Below are 26,798 nucleotides of genomic sequence, written 5' to 3'. Positions count from 1 at the left end.
GTTCTTGCACATTTACTTGAAGCGTGCTGCATTGCACACACTTGTCTAACACAACATCAAAGCACTCATCACATCTACACTCCTGACCCAAGTCAACCCCTCTGAGGTCTTACTTCTAGAGCCTGGCAAAACGCCCTCAGCATTGTGTAGAGTTCAATGCGAGCTAGTGGGGAAACTTCTCAGGCACAAATCCCATTGCTTCAGCTCCAAGATCCCAACATTTCCCTTGGACACTAACTAGAGGGCGGCAGAGGATCGATCTCACGCCCATATTTATCCTGTTTAACCCACAGTCGCAGTGCATGTGTATACATGTGAGAAACACGTCGCATTACGCTTTTATTCACAAGAAAACGCTTTTGGAAGAACAGGTGGTTTCCTAAACGCATGTTACGTCTCCTCAACCCCCAAGAGACAGGAGGCTGGCCGTGTGTGGCTCCTCTGTGACTCTCCGGGCGAAGGGCGGCCATGTTGTCGGATCCTAGGATAGGTTGTTCCAAGTTTAGTGAGGGGGAAGTACATCGGCACTGCTAGACTTCAGCAGTCACTTTGCTCGTCTTTTGTCATGTAGATCCCATTCTGCTCTGGTTGCGGCTTTCGGGCTTTTTTTTTTTTCTGCCTTTGTGTTTTTTTTGTTTTGTTTCTTTTTTATTCATTTTTCCCCCTTTCCGTGTCGCTTTTTGTTGGGGGGGGAGGGTGCGTTTTTTTTATTCGCCGAATATTATTAAACAGTTTGTTGCGCGTCTTGGAAGGAACCGAGATGGGAGAGGCAGGGGTTTCAAGTTTGAAATAACGCGAACAGACTGCCGTGGTTGTCGTCGAAAGTCTTATCACTTGGGCAAAGACAAAGGAAGACACGTATGTAAGCTGACAAAGGAAGGGAGGCTAGAAAGAAGGTAAGAAACTATGAAATCCCAGGCTAATTCCCAGCTATTTGAAAAAATCAGGTGGCTAGGCCTTGCGGTCTCGCTTATATGTATATTTAATGCTGTGTAGAAAGTTTGAAATGACCATAGAAATGTGGTTTTTGGGCTTGTTTGTTCCATGCTGACCATACAATGCCGTTTTCCTGAAAGAAATGCCATTTTAACGAGACGCAATTCCCGTCCCTTTCCCCTGTTTATGAACAACGTGGTCATAAAGTTGAACGCACAGGTTTGTCGCATACGGTGGCCTTTTAAATCAGCCCCTCCTGGTTATTTTGTTTTTTTCCTTGAATGTGGAATCGTTTTGATTTCGTGGCAAGAAAAACGTGGTTTCAGTGTGTCGAAAACGTTGTCGTGACAGGTTACATTTTATACGGATGGGAACAAATCTGGCAACAGCTGTTACCTTGTGTCTCAGGACGCGAAGCAGTTTGAACCCATAGACACATTGGTTTCTTGATCATATTGTATTTGAATTTCCGTGTAACATCAGCATTGGCCTCTTAGTGGTTGTGGTTATAATTATCATTATTATTATGTTTATTAATATGATTCCTGTTACTGCCATACTGCTGCTACGGCTGCCATCACATATTCAATATAGCGTTTTGCATCTGTAATTCTGTATTGCATGTTTTAAACCTGGATCTTAGTGTTCAACGCTGCCAGTACTGCGCTCAGCTGTGGTGAACAGTATGAATGAAATTCCTCCAAGTGTGGCAGTAGCTTTGTGTTAAATCATGCATATTCAAACTTCATAATTCCATTTTATCTCTGTATATGCTCATTATAATATCTATAAAATGACATATCTATAAAACATAGAATAACAGATCAAAGAACAGGAATGCAACCCGAAAAATGCTCTTTGATTTGTTTTGTGGCTAGAGGCTAGGTTTTAAGTTAGAGATGACAGATTAAATAATAGCTGAAGTAGTTTGTGTGGACTGTATGCAGTCTTTTATTTTAAGTAAGCTATGTATACCATTATCTATTTAAATGTATAGCAGTAGAGTATGACACTGGAAATAGTGTTGTTTTAGATCTGTTGTGATATTTTTATTTTAAAGAAGGTTGATCTAATTTGTGTGCAGCAGAACTGTTGCATTGTTGGATTAACCCCAATCTCACCCCCCCCCCCCCCCCCCCCCCCCCCCCGTGTGGCACCTAGAATTATCTTAATATTGCAAATGTGTTATTCAGTGTACAACCCACTGATACATCCCACTTGGCTTTCCCCCCTTTTCTAACCCTCACATTTGATGCCAAGCCATTGCATCCAATCAGGGTTGGTGCATAGACATTACATTAAAATGATACAGCATCTGCATGAGGTTAATGCAATTTTGTGAATCATGGATAGATCATTACAGCAACCTGTCGAAGGCGATTTGTGGATTTTTACAACTGAAATGGCCCTAGCCTCTCCCAGTGCCCGTTATAAGTGATTGGAATGGCGGTTTGTTTACATGATGGATTGGTATCCAAAGATGATCAGCATCTAGTGTCATATTCTATGGAAGTGCAATCTGTTGGATGTTTTCCAGCATTACCTGTCACTCTGGTCTGTCTAGTAACTGAAAACATTTATTGGTGTGTTACAAAGAGGATGTAATACTAATAAAGATGAATACAGTCTTCTGTCTTATACAGTTTGATTTGTAATTAATCTGTTGCTTTTGTGCTTTTTAAGCAAAATGAAACATTGAATTAATGTCACATACATAAACTACATTTATTTTAAAATACACAAGAGCAAATCTATTTAACTGAAGAGACTGCAGAACATTATTAAGAATATTTAGAACATACAGCTATTATATTGGTCCCATTTTTTTTTTCCCTGGATGTTTTTATTCCAGAAATTCACGTTTGACTGTTATGAAGATGTTTTTTTAACTTACAGTTTTAAAATTAACTTGGCCTTGGGTGAGCACATTTGTTTCTTGTCAGATGTGCAGAGTTATTTTTCAAAATGTTACAATATTTAAACATTTTTAATAATAAGGATGTTCCAACAAGGTCAGCCTTTTTCGTGAAGCCGAAAAGTCAAACCCTTTTATCATAAAATGATTTAAAGGGGTGATTCAAAAATGCTTTATTTAATGCTCAGCCATAGCTGCATCTGATGCACATTCCATAGAGCATCCCTATAGTTCATTGCCTCTGGTTCACGTGAATGCGTTTAAAGATTTTAATTGTCAAACCCCATTAGAGTGTGAAATTATCTGTTTCGGGTGCATGCAGAAGAAGGTAACATGTATTTTATATGACTAGCAACACTAAACACTGGTCTTTAGTATACCCCTTTAGTTACAGCATATTCTGCATTAATTTGTGCATATTTAATATTTCCGTAATACTTGGTGTTTCACCGCCACTGGTGAATTTTTATAATGTATAAGTTGAAATAAAGATGTGGTTAGGTGAGTGTGGAGAGCTTTGCAACCATACACTTACAGAATGAGAGAGAATATTTGTCTCTATATTACAGAGTACCCAATCATAAGTGATTAATACAAGTAGAGATGTTTTGTGGTATTTTTTTTTTTTAAGGTATACTAAAAATAGTAAAAGCTGATGTTTTAGATTATTAAACCTCCTCTGCACTACCCCACATCAGATGGAAATGAGTTGACTGACCATTTAAAACAGTGCTCAAATGTGGCATGCAAAATAAAAACCAATGTATTGCCAAAGGCAACTTGGATTACAAGTTCAGTAAGCTGCCTCGAGGTAAAATAGCAGACCCCTTCTAATTAAAACAATGAAACAATAATCATCAAAAAAGTTAGAATTGTAGCAAGTCATGTTGTCTGTCACTAGCAGTATCAAGCTTAGTACAGGGTTACCAATGATTTGTAGTAGTACTATTGTATTAGTAGTATTTCTTGTGCAACTTTTCACCTGAAGATGTGATGCTTTTATGTGTGTTTATACAAACATTTGACTATAAATAATATTGCTTTTTAAAGTTGTTTATTGTTATATTAACGGCCTTCACTTTATCTTTTGCCCAAATATATTATGCAACTGTCATTATAATCTTACCAAGCAGAGGTAAAATGAAAGAATTTCATTTTTAATCCAACAACTTCTGCTTAAGTAATAGGCATTCTATTAATCTGAAGATTTATATTATTTATTGTTCGTTTTAAGTATTCAGATACTTTTAAATGTATATTAGGAAGAGGGGGAAAAAATCTTTGTAAGCTCAGAACTTTTTTGAATTGCTGGCTAGTGAACAAACCTTGGAACCTTTGGAGACAGTCCTATTTCTAATAGATAATGCTCTAAGCAAATTGTTGATCCAGCAATTCAGCTTTATAAATTGATATGTTCAGTCTCACCCTGAAGAAGGTTGAATCAATCCTGAGTTCATCTTGATAGAAAAAAATATTTTGTAATCTTTTATTTGCCTATGTGGCAAAAAATATTTAAAATCTTAAACTGTCTTGTTCTGTTGAACATTTTATTCATTTAATTGTAATACTTAAAATGATTATTGTTCCCATTTCATACACCATTTTAAAATCCCAATTACTGTCTTCACTGGTCCTGGAGCAGAAAAAAAGGCAAGCTGCTTGATTCTTTACCCATTGTGGGTTGCATTGACAGTAGCAGACCATCAGTATCATCTGGAGCACAGACACCTTTTTTTAAAGACTACACCCAGTCACAGTAGTTGCTGGTGTGTGACAGAATCCTCAAATCACCCAGCTGACTCAGCTCTGCTTTGTTTTAGCAGTAAAAAGAGTTTAGCAGTGCTGTAAACTGCAGTATTAGGATTCTTTTTTAAACCTTTATGGCTTTAAGTGATTATCAGATGTTAAGGTAGTTGGGCATTGAAAAAACAATCTTATATATCACTTATCGGTTATCTCGTTTAAACAAAACAACAATACTTGCGTGTTTTGGTACGCTTCTGTGAATTAATAGGCGAATATATGTTTCATGAACTACACTTCAAGTAGAAGCATAGATATAAGACATTGCCATTTCATAGCAGTTTGAGTCATTGCATGTTTTACAAGCTGTAAACTCCTGTAAAGCAGCCCGTACTGGGTACTGAACCTGTTGTGCTGGTCACATTATTTGGACAACTCTGCCATAGAACTACATCTAAATTTTAAGGTAGTAAGTACAAAAAGGGAGTAAATGCAGTTGGGATGTATTGTTCAGTCTTATTTTATTGATTCTTGCTGTGGTGTCCTTGCTGCAGCTCTAAGACCTCTTTTTCGGTGCAGTGCACTACATTTAAAATGAATATTTTTCAGAATTGGGTGGACAGAGTGATGGAGAGCCAAGCATGTTAACTACTTCAAAATTTGCTGAGGCCAGCGGAACTCAAAACCACCAAGTTGAAGATATTTGCAAGAGTGATGGATGTTGAATATTTTTCTTAGCACTCTTATGGATAAAGCAATTGTACCTCATTTATAAAAAAAAAAACATATTTTACTGCTATTTCGACCCACTGTTTCTTTTTCATATGAAGAGTGTCTTAATTTATATACTTACAAATATCTTTAAGGAACAAAACTGATAGACTTTCATGCAGTGTCTAGACACAAAGATGCAAACAAGTGTAACTTTTCTCAATGGTAGAGTTCATTCCGGGGTTCTTCAATGTGCATAGCTGAATACTGAACCTTGGTTGTCACACAATCATTTGTTGTAGCAGAAATGCTTTATTTATTTTTAACACGTAAGAGATTGGTCATTTGATGTTTCTATAAATGATGTTTCTTTGGTTAAGAGAAAAAAAGAAAAATGTTCGCATCTAGCCTTTTTATAGTGGATGTAAATGGAAAATTTGTGAAAATGTTGAGCTGACATTGGAATTGTACAACTGGTACCTAAGCATGCAGTGGCTGTAAATGTCAGAAGCAATACCTTCACAGTAATCCTGCACCTGACTGGAGGGCAGTGAAACAGAGCACACAAAACAGACAGGATATTGTCACTCTTGTTTGTAACAGTTGCATTTCTGGCAGCTGCTTTCTCGGGCTGTAATGTGATTCTAGAAAGTGATGGCATTTAACAGCATATCACTGGCAGCATTTCTATTGTGGTTTTCCATATATAAACATGATTCAAATACCAAAATACGGAGAAACTGCATATATCTGTGGAAGTTCTATTATCTAATTATACATACGTGTGTGTGTGTGTGCTTTTCACCCATAAACGTTGTATTGTACATTGTAAATATTACTGCAATAATACATGTTAAATACTTCCTTGTTGAATGAAGTAGAAAAATAAAAAATATGGCAAACCCCATATACAAGCTCATTATTACCTTAAGTTAGGTAAAACATTCTATAAATGTGCTGGGAAATTACAAATATATTGGTTTAGGAAGAGCTTCATGTAGACTGTTTTCCCTCCCAAGGATAAAGTAAAATGACAAACATTAATGCATTTCTTATTTGAAATTAAATGTGACCTTTATAAGCCTGTTAAGTGTGTTTGCAAACTTGGAAATGCATACATTGCCGAGGGCTCTCCTTTGGTACATTTTATTTTTAGTTTGCTGGGTACAAAGAATAAATGGCCTTCAAACCGCAATAATTGAATTATGTAAAACCGTTATAATACACTAATAGGCATTGTGATTTTAATTCTCTTAATGTGTTAAGATTGTTATATTGCTTTTATAGATTCACAACTAAATGTGCTTGACTGCCATCTAATTTCATATTATTGAACTGACTCAACATTTTTGTGGTGAAGTTTGTTTTTGTGCCAGTTACAAATGTGCTTCCTGCAGAACAGATGAGTTTATGCATTTAAGGTCCTGGAGTGTGGGATGATTGTCACACCAAGTACAAGGCAGTTGTTCAGCAATAGAGGCTAAAGAGAATATGTAAGAGTAGTGCAATTAATCTGTTAGCATTTAAGCAGTGGTGAGCTGACGGGGGCTTTATGAAAAGCAGCAACTGACTGCTGTCAATTGTGAACAGCTGCTGTGTTCTGAGGATCCTGGCTTTGGTGCTGTTTTTTTATCTGTTTTTAGCCAACAATTAATGATGCTAGACAGTACTTACAGTTCTGTTTAGTTGATCTTTTTTTTTTTTTTTTTTTTTTTTTTAATTAATTAGGAGAGCTCATGTCGATAATTTTCCTAAGAGTGAGGCAATGGTGGAAAATTAACTTGTCAGTACAGCATTATGCTTTTCATCAATTAAATGTATGTAGTTTTTAAGTTCAAACGAAAGTAATGGGGCACTGTTTGTGCTGCATCTTGGATGAAGTAACAAATGAGATTAAACACCTGATGCAGGATGTATCATATATATCATGACTTATTATTCGCCACAACAGCCAGAGGAAATTTCAGCCTGTTCATTTCTTGTAAAATATTGTGGTTTGGCTTAATTTACAGTAACATTTTCTCTCTTCTGCAAATGCAACATATTCATTTTAAAAGTCAGCCTCTTGGCTTTTGGGATTTCTAGGAAGGAAAGCATAGAGCAGGCATTGAAGGAAATCCTCGCGGGCTCAATGTGAGCATTCATCAGTCTATGGCTCCAATGTAAACGTTGGCTTCAGTTGTCTTGACTTGCATTCCAACTATTAAAAGGCGTAGCAGGTGGTGGAGCAAACAAAGGGCACGGAAGGAAGCCCGCATCTGTGTGATTGGCAAGGGGCGGCAGGGTGCCACGTTCGGCCCATTCCACTGCTCGATAAACAAACACCCTCAGTGTGCGAGAGCGATTAAAAGGAACGTTTATGAACCGCTCATCTGGCAAAAGCTTGAGTGATAACCAAATCATGCCCTGCTAGACTAGTGCTGAGAAACCGCAGCCCTGTTGTAACAGTTGGATGCTTATTTGCTTTCAGATTTCAATGAAGATTGAGATACCATCTGATGTTGACCTTTCTAAACAACCTAAAAACCTAAAAAACTTACATTTGAACATGATAATTATTTTACAAAAACCCATTACATTGTGGGTAAAGGCCATTAGTGGGAACTGTGTTTGAAAATGTACTTAAAAAGCCTGGTCAGCCCAATGTGTCCTACAAGTCATGCTGATTATTTTGTGAGATGTCTTTATCATTAATAATTCACACTTGTAAGGTTTCTTAATTGAGGGAATGAACAACTCTGTTAGTAGCTCTCTGGGTCTTTGTCCACAGTAATCCTTCAGGTAAGGTAAACGGAACAAAGGAGACTATCTATGATATCTATGATGAGAAATCTATGATCGTGACAAAGTAAGGGAATTTGGAATTCGGCTTGTATTCATTATTCTTTTAAAGACCTGATCACAAAGGAGAATGGGTGAACAGATGGGTTTGAAATAACAGTAAATTAGGCCGTAAACAGACAGATGTGGGTTGTATTGGGTGAGGTGGGGCAGGAATGCAATTACAATGGCAATGAACTATAAATGCTAGGCAAAGAGCCGATTGTTGTGGTTCCTTTAGTTTTGTTTCCCCCCTTCCACTACGTATACAATAATGCCCCTGTGGCTGATTAGACTGATGTTCTGATGCACTGAGAATTACTATGACACACAGAGTAACCAAAATGTATTTATTTGTGAGATTATCTTTGCTGTTAGCAAATTGCACTGACAGTGGTGACTTTTAAAGTTCATTGTCATCTAGTTTTGAGCTAGCCATGGAGCTGAACTCTCTGTGAAAGTCTGATTTGCTTTGAACAACAATAATAATAAAAGTATTAGTTGCATTTTCCAGAAAAAGCAATGCTTTAGTGGTAACTAAGAAAACTTCACACTACCTACAGATTTTGAACCTTAACTTTGATAATTGGCACTTTAAAAGCAATGTACTACTAATGGAAACTTAAATCTCTCATGATTTAGTTTCCTGCAAACTGTTGAAAGAGAGATTTGTACTACCCCATTCACACTAAAACAAATGCTGGGTTTTTGGTGGCATTTTGTTGCTGGTAAGGTCTGTGTGAATGTGTTTATGCCTGCATTTTGACACCAGCAATTTTCCACCTCGGGACCTAGACTAAATGCCAGTCATTTTATAATTTCTAAAAATTTTGACTGGTAGTGTAGATATACACACAATGTAATGGCATGCTTTTTTCCCCAGTGTATTTTAGTTGATTTAACTTTGCTGCAGTACATGTCAAGACCCCAAACAATGCCTCTTGTTACGCGACCCTGAGCCGACTCTCATACTGAGGTCACTGGGCCAGTGACCACACCGCAAAAACACAACCATACAGCCTGATGACCTGGTCATAGCACGAAACACAACCTAGATTGTGACGTATCGTTTGGTTTTCCATCTTGACTGTTTGTTGTTGGTAGTGAGTCCGAACTGAACCGCCGCCCCGGTTAGAACCAATAGCCCAGTAAACACAATGGAAAGAAACTGGCAAAACGGGGAAATGATTGAACTTTTACAAACACATCCAGGATATTGGTCTGTGTGTCTTCTAATTAATCTACAGGCTTCTGTGTCATCTTGATCGTCCCAAGGCTACAGCGCAGGGGGCGGACTGGGACCAAAAAACGGCCCTGGACTTTTACCCAAGTGGGTGACGGCTGGTGAAGTCTGTGTCCCAGTGAAGTGCGGTCCAGGGGGGAGTTGCCAAAGTGTGGTTTGTGGTTCTGGGTGCCGACGAAGTGCGGTCCGAGGAGGGGAGGGGAGGGGAGGGGGCTGGGGGTGTTGGCGATGTGCGGTTCTGGGTGCAGACGAAGTGCGGTCCGGTGGGGGGGAGTGATTGGTTGCCAAAGTGTGGTTCTGGCTGCCGACAAAGTACAGTCCTTATGTTGTCTAGGTGCTGACGACGTGTGGTCTTGGGGGAGGTGTTGGCAATGTGCGGTCCGGGTGTCTACAAAGGGCGACCGGCCCACTTGGGAATCGACCAGCTTATCGAACTAAAAAATGGACCGCCCCTTCTGGCATTTGCAAGAATTGCCCGATGGCCAGTTCGCCTATGCTACAGAACTAATGTCTGCATTCTGTTTTCTATGTGAGAGTGTACATCCTGCAATTTGCCAGCATTTAAAGCCAGTGTAAATGGGGGTGCAACAGGAAAAAAGCAATCAAACGTTGGCTGGCATTTCAGTGCGAATGGGGCTTACTTTTCACTTGAACTCTACCAATCGGATTCTCTTAATTTGGTGTGTGGGTGTGGGAGATTAACAATTCATTGTTACCTGTGTTTACTTGTACAAAGCTGACAATAATAAGAACAATTTTTACAGCAGACTCCAAGGTAAGATGGTTCGCCTCCAAACGTAAAGGGTTAGAGGCACATTCAATGTTTTGTTTACTATAGATAAAATTCCTTGGCTGCAGCTCAGACTGGCAAAGCTACCTTTGAGAGTTTATCTGATCTAAGTGGACTGATCTGGGCCTGTTCTGAAGAGGTTTTAAACAGGTCAATGAAGTGATTGTTGTAGACTTGTTACTATTAAATCAAAGTCTCAGTGTTCTTACCATAAATATGGGATTCAGCAAAGGTTTATAACCATGGTTTTGCTGGGAGATGAAACATGAGATTAATAGGAAATTGGTGCTCTCTGGTTTAGCGGTTAGTTAGACCCATTGAAAGAAATTTATAACAAATGTATTTTCACTGCAGTACCAGTAGATGGTTCGGAATCAAATACAAATTGTTTTGTATCTGCTTAGACCCATAACAATAAAATATCCCTTAAACAAACTACAGGCGATAGCTTAATGTAGTCTACTTTTACTGCTTTTAGTTTGAAATTCAGAAGCAAAGCAACTGAAGTAATTCTGAACCGACACACTTGAAAATTGATGTATACCCAGGGGCTGCAGTGAGTATAATATCTTCACTTAAAGGTCTAATTGCTCGCTCTTTCTGAAATAAAAATGCTTTTCATTACCGTTATGTTTTAACATACGCCTCCATTTAATGCTTAAAGCATGCAAACCCTCGGCAAAACAGTGTTATTCATATTACAAGATATAGGGAAACGCTCAATATATTGATATTTGTGGCACCAACTATTGTGTATCTTTGTGTGTGTACCACGATACAAGACCCACATGTAAACATGTAATCGGTGACAGTAGTCCAGATATGCAAATGGTTAGCCTGTGTTGTCAGTACTTGTGTGGTGGGGGGGGATAAGAAGACTGAATTTGTTTTCATGTATGTCACATGAACAAAACAGATTTCATTGGAAAAAAATGTACATATGATAAAATCAACTTCAGTCATCTGTAGTGACCACTACAAATGCAGCACATATGAATATTGTGCTGTTGCCAAGAGCAATTAAAGATCTTTAAAATTCCTATTTACGGTCTTGTCTGTTTTGTTGGTCTGTCTCCTTATGAAAGGTATTTAATTCTATAGAATTAAATACATTTACCTATCTTTCTATATGATATTTATTGTAAATACCCAATACTCCCACATGTTTTTATTCACAATTTGCTATTTCGGTTTGAAGCGAGACCAAAATGTGAAATTCAGAGCTTAGTTAGTGGCAGCACAGGAATAATGCTGAATCATATAAAACTTAAGAAAGCATCCTTAGCATTCAATGTCTTGTACTATTACTCAGGCCGGATCTAATAGTGAGAATGTGGGGCTCAGACAAACTATGCAAGCGTATGCTGGTAGTAAATATGGCAAACCTCAGACTGAAAACATTACCTGGTTGATTTTTTTAGAATGATTGCAATGGATATTCAGCCAATTTCAGTTGTCTGGTATACTGGATTCAAGAAGCTTGAGTCATTTCTTCAATCAGATAAAAAAAAATGCCCTGTTGACCTAAATTACAGCACAAATGGAAAAGCTGTACAGTGACTGTGCTACATCAGTTGAGAGATTGTGCCACGTTTTAAATAGAAGATTGTTTAAACTTTTTTTTTTCTAGAAAAGTACACTTTTGGATTATCATAGTTAACAATTGTTACTTCGATTACTTCATTTTACTGGAAATGTAGCTCCTTTTATTTATGCATAATTTAGCGATTTAAAATTGTGATGGATGTTTCAGTTTCGTAGAGGATTTGACATACTTCAAGCATGAAATGGACATGTATGTTCAAACATAATGCTAATACAAAACCCTTTTATTTCAGAAAAGGGTGAACAATTAGACCTTTATAGTTTCTAAGTACTTTTGCAGTTCTTATGCTGGCTGTTTTTTGGGCAGATCATTTAGGGTGGTCTAAGTCTTTTAGGCCAGCTGAGAGGCATCCATAAACTCCCGAGGTGCCGTTTTAGAGGTGTCTTAAAGACAGTGTAAAGACCGCTCACGCAGGAAAGTAATGCCAGAAGGCAACACCCCTGCACAACCTGACACACCCAGCTGAGATGCAGGAAATTAGAGCAATGGCAAAGAAACATGCCTATGCATAAGTAACTAAATATTTCAGCAATCCACCTTGCATAAAATATTCATGTACAGTTGATTTCAAGGGTGTTATGTTTTGGAATTCCAAAGTACAGTTTCATTTGTATTCTTATTGCTAAACTATAATAGATGACGACGACAGCTACTACTAAATTATAATCACAGTCATTTTTTTGTAATCTGGCATATGTAAACTGAGAATTGTTTAGTTACAAGGATGTATGAGGAATTCACATACAGGCATTTTATTTGATGTTTTAGCTTAAGAACATTACACATGAGTCAACACATTTTATTTTAAATATGCTATTATGTTAACTAACCTTTCTTTCTGATTAAACGTATCCCCAGTCAATAAGTAGAACACTTCAATGCCCCCTACTATTATATCAAGCCAGCATAAATCTTTGCCAGGGATTGAAGAGGATATGATGCCCCGTGAGATTAATTGGTGGCTTTGATATGATTTGATGGTACAGTTGGTTCTGATTGGATGTTGTCTTTCTTCTTGCCCACAGGGACGCTATGTACAGTCTTGACCAGATTTTCCACTTTCATCTCAAGAGTTTTTCACATTAAATTCCCTAGAAAGCTGCTTTTCAGCTCCAGGTTCAGGGGAAGATTTATTTTCCTGGAAGACTATTTGCTGCAGTTCCTTGCAGTATGCTTAGCATTGTAAATGAAATTACATTTTTCATAAATTTTCCTTCTTGAAGGACCTTTTACCAATCTATAGATCTCGTTCTCTATACCACCCACTTTATAATGCCAACATTGCTAACTGTCACTTTCAGTGCCTGTCCAGGAGTTGGTGAGATAATGAGGGAGGACTATTATTACTATTGAATTATTAATCAACCATAAAAAGGGTGTCTCAGCATATTTCCATTTTCATAGGTGATATTAGTCTTACTACAAAATGAGGTCATGACAGTCCATTCAGGAATGTTTCCTACTGGTTCTGTCAAATTCTGTCATGGTCTTTGTTGAAACTTTATAGTAGAAGGGTAGCTGCAAACAGTGAGTCTGATGTATACCTCATTATCCTCACAACACTGTTGCTGAGGTGCTTGTTGAACAGTTTAAAAGTAACTTGGTCTCCGGTCCAGAGGTTAGATTCAGACTTTTTTGACGTGCTGTTGCTTCACAATGGTATTTGCAGCTCTTGCAGTGTGTCCCGGGGAATTGTCAGGTATTGTTTGTCAGGTATTGTTTGAGTTAACAATCCCAAAATAAACTGGATCTGCTTTTTTACCCATAACATATTAGCACTTTCTCTGAGAGACATCAGAATGGCTCTGCACAACAGAAACTGTGATTAAGGAAATGCTTCCACTTGCAGCTTGATTCTCCTATCGTAAAGCAGCAAGAATAGCTAAACAAATTAACGGCATACATTACAATGATGCACTGCTGTATTAACATGAAATTGGTTTCTCTCTAATCCTAACGCTCCTTGCTAATTTGTCCTACAATATTGAAATGCCACAAATCCTCCTGAATGCAGATTAGAGGTAGCTTTCCTTGTTGCTTTATCATGGTGCTTCTCAGGTGGATACAGGAAGACACATCCGTAAAGTACAGTGGTTGTTACTAAGCAAATTCCAAGCATTCCGTGAATGTTTACCATGTTGCTGTCAGGAGTGATTTACCAGTAACGAGAGAGCAGGGAATGGGATGGGGGTTGAGGTTAACAGTAGCAAAGCTGTTCTTTATGGAGTGGCTTATGTTGTAATGGTTCTTTTACAGTGCAAGTAGTAGGTGCAGGAGATCAGTCTATTAGTATTGAGTTAATTTAAATCTATAAACAACTATACTGCAAATTATTATTCCTTGTGGTTGCTTAGTTCCCATTAAATGCTATTAATAGTAAGGGAAGTAAACAACAACCTATATATTATATCTTTTAATGCTCTAAGAACTTGATTTGTTTAATGTGATCAGCCTGGTCATGTTGTCTTAATATTATTACTGATATCCAAGCATGACCTGCAAGCGGTTCGTTTATTGAATTTTCTCCGATTTGACTTTTCCGTTATGTGTAGGGGCGGTTTTGAATGGAGAGATGTTTTGTAAGTGTAACTTCCCAGCACAGGCTGTGTTTTCCTTGATGGGAGATGCTCTCTCTGCAGTGCGCCACTAATGAGCTTATGATTGGATTGTGTCTGTCAGGGGAGATGCGTCACAAGCTTCTAATCTGCTGGGTCGTGTAAGATTGAGTCTGTCCCCAGTTGGAAGCACTAGGGAAAGGTCAAATGAAGAATGCCTTTTTATTGTATGGCACACTGTGCATTGTAATCATTCCAAGCCCTCCAAGTACATGTGCGCTTAAATATATTCCCAATTCAGTACTGTGTCCTTAATCTGTCAATTCTAGGATGTTTCCATTGCATTTGACTTATGTGACTTTACATGGAATTACTTAAAAGACATTATTGAAATCTCTTTTCAAGCATTATTATTATTATTATTATTATTATTATTATTATTATTATTAAGTATACCGAGTGTTAGAGAATCATGGATTTACTCCTTGATCGTAAGTCTAGATTCCGAAGACAACATGGTGTTGCTGTGTCCATGGCTATGTGAAAACTAGTGAAGACGTTTTTCTTTTCTCTTGTCCGACAGCAGTGGAGATTATACAAGTAAACAATCCCACATTAGAAGAGAAGGAAAACAAACGGCAATCTGCCGCAGTCATTTTGATTGCAGTGTATACCAACCTTTGCATCAGTTGAATCATCTTACTTGCCTGTGCTTGTGCTGGTTTATATGAATAGGCTAATGCACAGTTATGCATGTTAAGTGTGTGATATATATATATATATATATATATATATATATATATATATATATATATATATATATATATTTATTTTAATCATAATTTTACCTCTGAAAAGTAAATAGTAACTTTCTAATTTCTTTGTCTTTTTTTGTAACAGGGGTAGTTGAAATATGCCATCCCAACACTCCAGCCTGAGGTTACTAAAAAATATCATATACAGTGTATGTGTCATTTATAAATTCGTCTACATTATTTTATTAACGCATGGTCCCCATAAATAACAATGAAGGACCTGCCTCCTCTTCCACTATTATGGCAAACCAATTCACAAACATTTTCCACTGCAGTATTATGCTTTGTCCATACTGAAATCAAAGCATTAATTTCTGTAGGTACCCGAACGGAACACTAGCACACAATGAATTTACCTTGATACAATTTTGTTTATAGGTTAATAGAATTGGTTGTGTGTATTTTATACTTAATTTCTGCATTAGTATAAGAGGGTTAAGAAAAAAAAAAACACAAAGTAAAGTAAACATGGCGTTTATGGAAATACAGGCGTACAATATAAACCTGATAATAAGGGGAGCTGAAATGCAATACCCTGCCAAGAAATGAGATAATATTTACAGTATATTGTAAATACATTTTTTGAGACCCTAATCAACATCTAATGGAGCTCTCTCTAAAGCTGATGTGACGTACATACTGTTTTTATTCTCTTGTTCTGAGAAAAGAAAAAGCTTTAGTCTGACTGCATATAATATATCAGATTTTATTGTACTTGTTTTGGTCTACTTGTTGGGGTAGATGTATGAGCCCTTTGCTTCAGTGACATTACTGGAGTATATATCTGCATGCATGTGTTTCAGTCAGGTGTCAATCCTAACATCTATATTATAATTTAAAATAATATCACACCTTCCCCAAATTTATATGTATTGAGTTGTTTGATAAACTCATAATCTAATATCCAACACTTTATATGATGGATTTAGTGTTACCCAAATGCACTTAATAATCCTAACAGATTACATAGATTCAGCGTTCCAGGAACTGTATGTGACTTTGGTTGATGTAGCACAGAATTGTACACCCATGCTAGCACAGCTTTCATGTGCTTTTGACAAACCACTGAAAGAGGAGGCAGAAAAAGAAAAAACCCATACATTTCAATATGTGAAATGGTCAAGGACATGGCAATAACAAGCCTATTTTTTCATGAAGTCAGTAAGCACAATAGGATACATCTTAGTCATGTCAGTTTTGGATTATGCAGACAAATTACGGTAAATCATATTAAAGCTAAATGTAGGCTCAATAAAAATACATTATTTTAACACAGTATAGAGTTTTGGTGATTTGAAATTTAAAAGGAAATCACATTATTATTATTATTGGCTAAAACATTAATGCTAAAGCCCCACTGAATGTAATGACTTGCTCTGGGGAAGACACAAATCCAGTGCTTCTTTTAGTTTTTCCATAGTTTTTTCTGCTATCCAGAAAGTTATGTAACGATACATTTTGGGTCACTGAAAGCCCAAATAGGCCGGCTTTTGACATCCACTATTATTTGGAGAGTTTTAGTTGCTGATATGATGGAATCAAACTGGTAAATTGCTATACATCTTACTTCTACACAATATTGACACATAAAGATCAACAAAATTGTAATTTTAGCAACAGCGCTAGTTCTCCTCAACTCTCCTCATATCTCTCTTACTTTGTAAAGCTTCATGTCATGGCTGAATTACATTTATGTTATGTTATTATTGGTCATGTCATGCTTCCAATCCACGACTAAAGCAGTGTAGTTCTTCACTTGATCTTTACTCCATTTTCCTCATCATTATTCCATGCCCATGTGCCAGCAGTAGCTCACCACAATGTTTACAAAGAGTAGCAATAATGCTGCTATGGAAAATGACTTGGCTGATGCTGTATGGGAGGACATAATAACAAAATACAATCATTCACAATTTGTGGGACTTAGAAGTTGTTCTGTCCTCTCAAATTGGGTCAGAACACATGCTCACAGCAGATAAATACTTTTGGGGTAACATACTCAGCCTTCTTATTCACATGGCTTACATAGACTCTCTAGGTCCTCCTGAGCCTCAGTTCTTTCAGTTTTATATTTGTATTAACTAACAGTGGCATCTGCTAAGAAATTGAATAATAATATGAAAAATTCTTAAAAATTATCGCAGTGCTGGAGAAACAGGATCGCAGGTCTTTAAATCTTGTAATGTTTTCACTCTGTTTGGAAGCATCAGCTTGAGGCTACATTAGGTTTTGATTAATTAACACATCCAACTAAAAATAGATTTAGCTGAGTGTTTATGCAAAGCATGAACAATTCCAGCCTTGAAGGCTTCCAAAATTGACCACTAGTGCACTGTGGGAAGACAAGTATTTTATTCTATTTACGCTCTAGTATTTTGGTATACACGCAAAGAACCACCACCAAACAAGTCCAATCCACCTCTCAACTTACAGGACTTAAAGGATCTGCTGCTAACGTCTTGGTGCCAGATACCACAGCACACCTTCAGAGGTCTAGTGGAGTCCATGCCTCGATGGGTCAGGGCTGTTTTGGGACCTACACAATATTAGGCAGGTGGTCATAATGTTATGACTGATCCATGTAGGTCTTCATTCACACAGTTTACAAATGTTAAAACTGAAAAGTGATCTGTCTGTATGCTGCCATATTGGTTGGCATGATAAGAACTAGAAAAGACCATTTACCTGTTAACTTGCATACATTTTTAATGCAAACACTCTAAATTTGATTGTTCTAATGTTGACTCATGCATGCAATCATTGCATGAAAACTCAGACCTAGAAAATGCCCAGACAATCCATGCAGTAAATTTAATTTAGGCTTGTTTACAATTTTTCATAGTCATACAGTAACTCAAAATCTTACCATTAAGATTAGATTTCCTGTAAACAAAGCCAAGGGGGATGGTTTTTGTTTTGTTTTGTTAGAACAGTATTATATTTTTAAATTACAGCTTTCACTACAGAGTGAGGCCAAACCCACATGTTCATTTTTTCAGGATGTCAGAAAGGGAATTACTGTCATAAGTAATCATTTCTCTAACTGGAGTAGTAGGGCTGCCTATGGCTTCACAAATAATAACAGACATGTTTCTTTCAGTTGTAAGAAAGAAAAGCTTTGTCAACAATTTATCATTCTATACACTTGAAAATTGGAAGATTTGTGTTTGTAGAGGAAAGACAATAGGATTTCCAAATATTACCATTATGAATGTATTGTAAACCACCTATCTATTAACAAATATTTGTACTTCATTTTCAATTATATTTTAGTATAAGTCACTGGTAATGAACAAAAGTCTCTAGACAATCAGGAATGTGACATTTCTTAATCCATTTTAACTGAGCTGTGTTGGCTAATTTATATAATGAAGATTTTTAATTTTTGGTTGTCTTCATATAATTGGTACAACTTTGGTGTGGACTATTGTGTTGCTTTATTTGAATCTCCATTATGAATTATAACATAATGGACTTCATTAGCATTTACTATTTGACAAATTAACACACCTGTTGCCATCATAAAATAGCCTATCAAATGTGCTTTGCTTCGGATTGTCAAAAGATTTTATACTGAAAACGGATGGAGATTTAAAAGTTTGTCAATCTCATTTTGTAAATACAAGGTCATTTTTAAAGGTCCTTTGTTAATGGCATGACAGTTTAAACATACTTGAGGGGAGAATACGCTCTGCCAGTCTCTTCATTACCTTCCCAGATATACTATGACATTTGAGTTATGAGCGACTGCTGTTTTCTCATTTCTAATGATTCATTTCCAGCCAGGATTTTCCATATAATTCTTCCCTGTGAGTACATTTCATTGTCTTCTTAATTATCATAATATTTAATGTCTGGACCTGCTGTCTTGCACTGTGATACTAGATGGGAGTGTCCAAGCACATGGAAATGTATAAACTGTAGAAAATTAAATTCTACTTCATTAGAATATTTTTTTCTCTAGGCTCTATTTTGAAACTCAGTTCCCTTTGAAAAACAACATGCTGTAATGAGGCAAAATCCATCCTAGGTAAAAAAAATAAAAAAATAAAAATATATATATATATATATATGAGAGATTTACCTTGGAATGAGCAGGCCTATGTATGTTTCATTGCAATGTATTTGTGTGTATATGTGCATGGGCACGTCCACACACAAACACGTTGCAGTGAAGCAAAATTCTGTAACACTGGCTGTCATTAGTAAAAAGCAAACATCCTAATTAAAGAAAATCAGTCCTGCTGTGAAAGACCTCAGATTTTAACTAGTGTGTCACAGCAGTTCTAATCTGAGTGTTGATCTCTGAATAATCTCACTTGTTTCATGGTTAAAGATTTCATAGCACCTCTAGAATTAAAAGGGAAAGAAAAAGCTTATTGATATTATCAGTTATCACAGAATTGAAGATTTAGCAGAGATTGCGGACTTGCCACTAAATTGGAAAATACATTCTGCACTTTTCACGGGTCTTTCTCATGCTCCTATCTCCATGATAGTGGATGTGGATGACAGGGATCGGTCTCAAGGTTCAGAACAGAGACAGAAACAAACATCATAATGTCCATGGCATTTGTTTTTACAAGTGTTGGTAAAGTTTTTGTTGTAGTTTCATTAAACAGCAGCCGCTAAAGAACAGCTGCAGTCAATCCCATCTCTTTAGTGTAACAACCAGGAGCAGCCACATCTAAATAGCAATGTTGCTCTGCCCAGCTTTGCTTTATTACAGGCACCATTTGATTGAGTTTAGTTAGTTACAAACCTGCTAAAGGAGTTAAGTCTTAGGAGACTTCAAATCCTTTGCACATCAAAGAGCTGGAGAGATATGTACGGTTTTCCACATTTCCATATTTTTACATCAGACTTGATTTGTAAAAACAATAAGCTGACTCACTTATGAAACATTGTATAAACATTGTAGAAATAGTGGTTTACACGAGAAGACTATAAAACCTGCAAATATCCATAGCATATTTTTTTTCAGGGCGTGTCCTTATATTGTAATCTGGCTGGCTAAATATACACCAGCAGAGGAAACGGGATTTTCATTTATGGGAGGCTCATGAGCAGTGAAGCCAAATTTTAGATTTTGAGTGACCCATAGCGAGAAAATTTGAACTACCCATTTTTTTTTTTTAATGGATTTTTGACCTGAGCTCTTCTATTAGATGGGTCAATATCGGGAATCTGCAGTGAATCGAATAAAAATTGTTCAAGAGAAAAATGTGGGAGTGTTGTAAAATACATTTATCATTTCAGGGAAGAGTATACACTTCCCCCCCCTCAGCCTGACATCATAGTGGTTTGCTTTTGTCCTTTCTTGGCCAGCATTGGCTTCTCCATTCTGGTACATGTGTGAAATTTTACCCCAATTTTTGAATCACAAACTAAAAACTTTCAATCCAAATCAGTCTCTATTCCAGTTTGTGTTTCCACACCTGATTTGCAGATTTTGTCCATATTCCAGGCAATCTTTCCTTACGAGAAATGTCCCTCAAGTGGCTACACCGTGCCATTGGTCCCTGAAACTGAGTTTAATAAACTATCCAGCGACAACTTGAACTATCACTGCTGTGCTATGATCAGTGTCATTTTTATGAGGCAGTGAGTGCATTACCTTGCTGTAATGCTGAATAGATTGGATTTGAAACCGGGATCTGGATGTTGACCTCAGTGCCTTTAAAAGTACTTTGATTTTGTAAACAAAGCAAGCATTTTCCCCATGTAAAGTCAGGTAGCTGTTTCTTCAGTTTAAAATCACAGCATTTGCTTGTAGTTAAAAAGGCCATTCTAGTAGTTTTGCAGGTGGCAAAGGAGAAGGAAATCATTGGACAGCCAGAGCAGCTGAATTTTGTGTTCTCCATATTGGTCCTTTCATTTAACTGCATTTTTGTTATATTTGTTTTTGGATTAAAAACCTATGACTAAAGGACTACATAAGGTAGATCTTGTAGGATCTTGAGGATCTTGTAAGCTTTTAAGGTAAAATTGCATGAATATCAGAATATGTAATTACACATTTACGTTACTGTTGTCAGCTAGATTTAATAGTGTATCTGCCATTTTTAGAATGTCCACCCCCCTGCAAGTTGTCTTTTTCCTTCAAAGAGGACATCCTTTACATCCTTTTGCATAATCCTGGTGTTACAGTTGTGGATATCAAATCTACGTACATACCTGATTTAGGACTTATTTAATCGGTTATCTAGGTGGGAATGTCATAAGTTTGTCCTAAGTTTTGATTCTGGTAAATCCCAGTAATTGAGTAGAGTTTATTTATCGTTAGTGACTTTTTTTTTAATCCTTTGCCTCAAGATTAATGCTTCAGCAGCTTTCCCAGTCTTAAAGAAAACGGCAGATTTGTATGTTGCATAACTGCTGTGAACTGCTTCATTACAAGATGTCTTTGGGAGATTCCCAGGATTTTATTAATCTCTTCTTCCCTCTGATGTGAATCTAACCAGACATCAATGTCTACATGTGAACTTGGAGGGCATCGTGCACAGTTATCTCACCTGACTGAACATCTGGGTCTGAGAAAAATAAATGGCAACTTCTAGTGGCTCACTTATTTTATCACAGATGATATTTTGATATATTTTGGATTTTATTTTGATGTTAATGTACATTTGCTAAAGAATGTTTAGACTTATCCCTGACAGGTTTTACATATAACTCAATTCCTTAACAAAAAATTACATTAAAAATATCTTCAATCATAAAAATGCCTGGTGCTGTTTTGCAGCCGATTTATGTTGTGGCCCATGCTTGACCTGAATGGCAATCGATGTTGTTTCAAGTGGTTGAGAAGCGTGTCAAAAATAATTGCAAGCGTGCAGCGTGAATTTGTAATTGTGCATCGAGAATCACAAGTGCAGTGATTTGTGTGTGCAGACAAAACTGAAATATGAAAAGGATATTGAACGAGTGCACAAAGATTGGGAGTGTAAGATAAAAAAAAAACGCAAGTGCAGAGTTCTGTTTTTCACTTACAATTTGTATTTCTGCGCTTGGTAATTTTGACAGTGAATTCACTCGGGGTGGTATCAAGGGACTGTATTTGCTACAAATGTGTCAGCCTCCCTGGTTATTGCAATAAAAAAAAAAATCAATTTCCCATGGATACTAAAGTTTTTTTACTTAGATTATCAAAGAAACAAGTAAGACTCATTGTACATACATTTGATCCATTTCTACTTTAATAATCCCCCTCTAATATGGGCATAAATCTACTTTGTCTTAAGAGTTTTAAGATCCTGCTGATTTGATAAGCAATTTTCTCAAACTAATTTAAATGTTTTAATTCCTCATGGACACGTATATTTTATGTAATCTTTGAAGTTTGAACTGTTAACAGTACCATTTAGATTTCTAAAGCCACAGATACACATTTCATAGCCATTTAGAATTGTAATGACCAAAACGTGTTTTTGCCAAAACACAATTTAATTCGTGCCATACAGTAATGATATTCAAGAATGAGCTTTTCTGCAGACTTGGTGATTAGTGGGGTCTTTGTGGTGTTAAGTTGACAAATGTAGTAGTTTTAGTTTGGTTGTCTATTTATGTAAAAGTTAAGTGATTTGTGGTTGTCAAGCTCTGGTGTTTCCTTCCTATGTACTCATAGATTGTTAGGATGTGGTTGAGGACCTCAAATAAACATTTGTCTGCTGTACAGTTAATTTCCCAATTCATGGTACTCTCATGCACAGTACTGTACTGAGTGAGTAGAGGAGTTATTAAAAGTAAAAGTCAGTGCTGCAGCCTACTGTACTTATTGGATCCCTCAGGGTGATTTTAGCCTTTGTCTTTAACCATCAAAACAATTGAAGATTAAGGCTCCCTATTACAATTACCCTGTTAATTTAAAATCAACAGTAGGCAATTTAAGCTTAGAGTGAGGTTAACTTGAATTATATTTGGCCAAGTACCAAATGTGATATTTAATATACTCAATGCTGTGGACTCTCTGATGATTCTTATTCTTATTATAATATTATTATTGGTTATGGCTTCTAAGTGGATTACTGATGCGCTCTTTGAAGCTTCCAGTTATATTTTGTTTGTTTTCCCTTCCCACTTGCCTCAGACATTGATGGAGTGGGAAGCCAGGGCTCTGCAGTGTCCCACAAGTAAAGCAGGAGCAAGTGAGTTACTCATCCAGGCTCATTAGTGTTGTTATCCTCTTGACTGAGATTAAATCAGTCAACGATTAGTGCGTAAGTGGGACAGCCAGACCATCTATTAATCTGTTGGGGAAACTGTAACCCCCTGCTGTGTCCCTCAAAAGGTCAAGAGCTGTCAAAATTATTGTATCGACCTTTTCTGTATTAATCCCTGATGTGTTACACAAGTAGAAGCAGCTGCAAGAGTTGAGCAACAGGAAAGCAGTCGTGTAGGATGCAGAGGTAGTCGTTGGCAGTATCGTCCCTCCAGCAGTGTGAAATAACATTTCTGTCTGGTGATTTTGAGTTTTTAAGACGTGGCTTAACAAAAACAAACAAACAAAATATATCCCGAATGATCCTAATTGCATTTGAGTGATTTGCCTGTACAGTCATAAAGATGGCATTCCTTGTGAAAGCAAGGGCTATTAACTGCTGACCTAAGCAAAGTCTACAATACTGAATACTGATGAGAAGTCAGAAATGCCTGGGCTCATTAGCCGGCTGTGATTTGTTGTATGTTTAAGCCTGCATATATATTTTTTTAAGTTTTAGTGTGGTGAAGGTGACAATCTGACATATTTACATATTTCTGACATCACGTAGTACCCGTTACTCTGAGCAGTAGTGAATTTGTATCAACATGATTCTCCAGATGCAGACTGGAGTAACATCTTTCCTTTAATGTTATCATGGCTACCTTTATGTACACAGAATGGCTAACACCCTGAACTTGCAAGTTGCTGGAGAAGCCACAGAAATTGTTTGACTACAATTAATAATAAGCTTTGTAAGAGCAGATAAATTTAAAGAAAATAATATGCAAAATTAAAGGACTTAAGCTTTTCATCAATAACTTCACAGCTAAGTTAGGACAAACCAGTAGACACAGGGGTAGTCCAAGTTGACAGCTGAAGTATCCACTCTGAAATGTCGGGGGTCTGATGGTGAATATTGATGACTACTGTCAAACGCCAGTTCTGTGTCCTGCCAACAGCAGGGAGAATGGTCTGCAGCTGCACTCCTACACAGACCTATTACTCCTGCTCTATTCGCCAGTTTTAAATGTCCTGAGTTAATCACTGATCCTTTAATCTGAAAAATAGAATCTGTACATTGCCAAATTCTTACTTTTTTTTTGTCCCACCTGTAATTTGATATACATTACACTGTTGTTGCTTACAAAATGACCATTACTGCATGGATGATTTGAATGATTTAAGATCAGTAAAAGTCCTGAGGTAATTCTGAAAACTCTGCATTATTGTCTGTATTATCCCTTTCATTCAAAGGGAACTTCAACAGGAAATCCAATGCAGTGTGTCAGTTTCCTTACTAATTCATTCTATGGCAGTAGTTCTTGAAAATCAAGGGAATTCTTGCCTCTCACAGGCAATGTCATTTGTATCAAACTGCAACCCAGTAATCGATGTCTTGCTGTGACACCTGTTCCTCCATGATTCACATTCCTGCCACATGCATGTGTTGCTGGGTCCAAGTAGCAATTTGGCTCTTAACCCCCTCAAAAATGATTTGTATATTAAATCTGTTTTTAACCATGAGAGAAGAAATATGCTCCCTTGGTTTAAGCCAGTTATATAAGTATGCCTAGTATAGGCTTTGTAATAAACTTCCCCACTTCAGGTTTTTTATGTTGTTTTCAAATGCTTTCTTGTTTTACTTTTTTCCCCTTTTCTGAGAAGATAACATGGACATCTTTTAAATAAGTAGTATAAATCAATAGTGTACCTTAATATACATTACTTTACATCATTATCCACAATTTTTGTTTGTACTATTGTTACACTAGGATCTCACTTTTATCTGTGCAGTTTATACAACCAGACCATACGGAAACCTTGCATGCAGAGCCCTTCAACAAAAGCCCTTTTCAAATGAACACAGTTGTAAAGAGTGTGTGCTTGCAGTTTGCACACTGCAGTTTGAATGAGCAGGTTAGGCCCACAGTCACATAAGCAAGTACACAGATGAAGGAATGAACAATGTTTTCATGACCATACTTTCATTCACTGGCTTTATATACTTTGTTCTGCAATTTTTTCTTTTTTAGTTATCCATTTTGTAAGACATTAATCAAGCCTCCTTTTCGGTGTATACTGTTGGAAATCTATTTGTAATTACAAGAATAACAATTTATAAATGTTTTTCCAATCAAAAAATGAATATTACTTTCATTCAGGGGGCTGTCCTAACCCAGTGTTACATGACTATTTGTAGCCTAAAACGGTAACCATTTTATGGCGGCATAAAAATACCTTAAAATAAAATGCATGACTTTGTTTACTGTGTGTCCATTGGAAGTTTAATTTTGTATTAATGTTTCATTAGTTTTTTTCATTAGTTCTGCCAATATAATTATTATAGATTTAAAATTACATATAATATCAACGGTTAAAATATGTCCGTGTTACAGTGAACATACATCTGCATGTTTTGTGCTGCTTCAAACTGACATGGACTTTGGCTTCCAGAATTCTCCTTTTATATTAACAGTATTGCCAAGGTGAAAGGGGTTAAAGCTGTCATCTCCTCACCCATTTGCTGTTCACCCAATAAATGAAGTGAATTTTTTCTGTCTATGATTTTATTGGTTTCATTGTAATATGTGGCCATAGTAGCTTTGTCTTAAGGTTTTTGTCAATAGGATATTAGGCATTGAGTTAATGGATTATTAAAGCAAAGGTTATAGGACACTTATTATTGGGGAAATTGACTTAATTCTGTTGTCCTCTGATCATGTAACAGCTTTTAATACTGACAATGTGTACTTGCCTCAGTCCAGACTAGAATAGTTACTGTGGTTTCCTCCCTTTCCTTATTGTACTTCTAAATGGTAATAATCTTAAAGCAACTTCTGTGCACAGTTATACATTTGAAACTACTACTATTGTTAAATATATAACATAAAAATACACACTGTGCAGGAGTTTATTTGTATACCTGGTATCTTTCATCGTAGTAATGACTCCAGTACAAGCGCTGGTTCCCAGAAATCACTGCGTTAAGTGAAATTGTCTTAAGTGAATTGATTTTAACGTGTGTAAAATAGTTTTGTAACAAGCCAAAGAGCTCTGAATTTCTCAAGCAACTTTAGCACGTCTCTCTCTGTTGGCAGTGTCAATATGCTTAAAAAAAATGCTTTTGCCATTTAAGTTAGACGCATAGACAACTTATTCACAAGACTACATTACGTTACACAAATTAAAGAAGATAAAATACCGGTTGCGATGCTCCTGGCTCTACATCTGCAGATGAGAGTTGGGTCACATTTGTGTACCGCAGCTTTCCGCAGATCTGCACAGCTCCACCAAAGAAAGGGAAAACCTTACCTTTATCTACAGTTTTACTTTGTCTAATTTAAACCCAAAACTAGATTTGAGAATTCCCAACAGCAGTTTATAACTGTGCATACACTCTCAAAAGCAAGCTTCTCACATGTTGAATTTAAGCTTATATTTCCCATATGTGATCACTGTTC

The 26,798-nt window shown here is 36.8% G+C and overlaps 1 protein-coding gene across 2 annotated transcripts in view; it reads left to right on the top strand.

Moving 5' to 3' along the window:
• Positions 1-314: 314 nt before the first annotated feature.
• The window catches only part of yes1 (YES proto-oncogene 1, Src family tyrosine kinase), a 49,655-nt gene continuing 23,171 nt past the window's right edge, over positions 315-26,798 (top strand). The window contains exon 1 of one of the 2 annotated variants that reach the window (XM_066723413.1): positions 315-896. The gene's annotated coding sequence lies outside the window, so the exon portion shown is untranslated. The remainder of the gene's footprint in view (positions 897-26,798) is intronic. The other variant, XM_066723412.1, reaches the window with a different exon arrangement.

This window comes from Amia ocellicauda, chromosome 2 (genome assembly GCF_036373705.1).
Source record: "Amia ocellicauda isolate fAmiCal2 chromosome 2, fAmiCal2.hap1, whole genome shotgun sequence".
In the NCBI taxonomy this organism is placed as follows: domain Eukaryota; kingdom Metazoa; phylum Chordata; class Actinopteri; order Amiiformes; family Amiidae; genus Amia; species Amia ocellicauda.
This window is presented reverse-complemented; position numbering and strand designations above follow the sequence as displayed.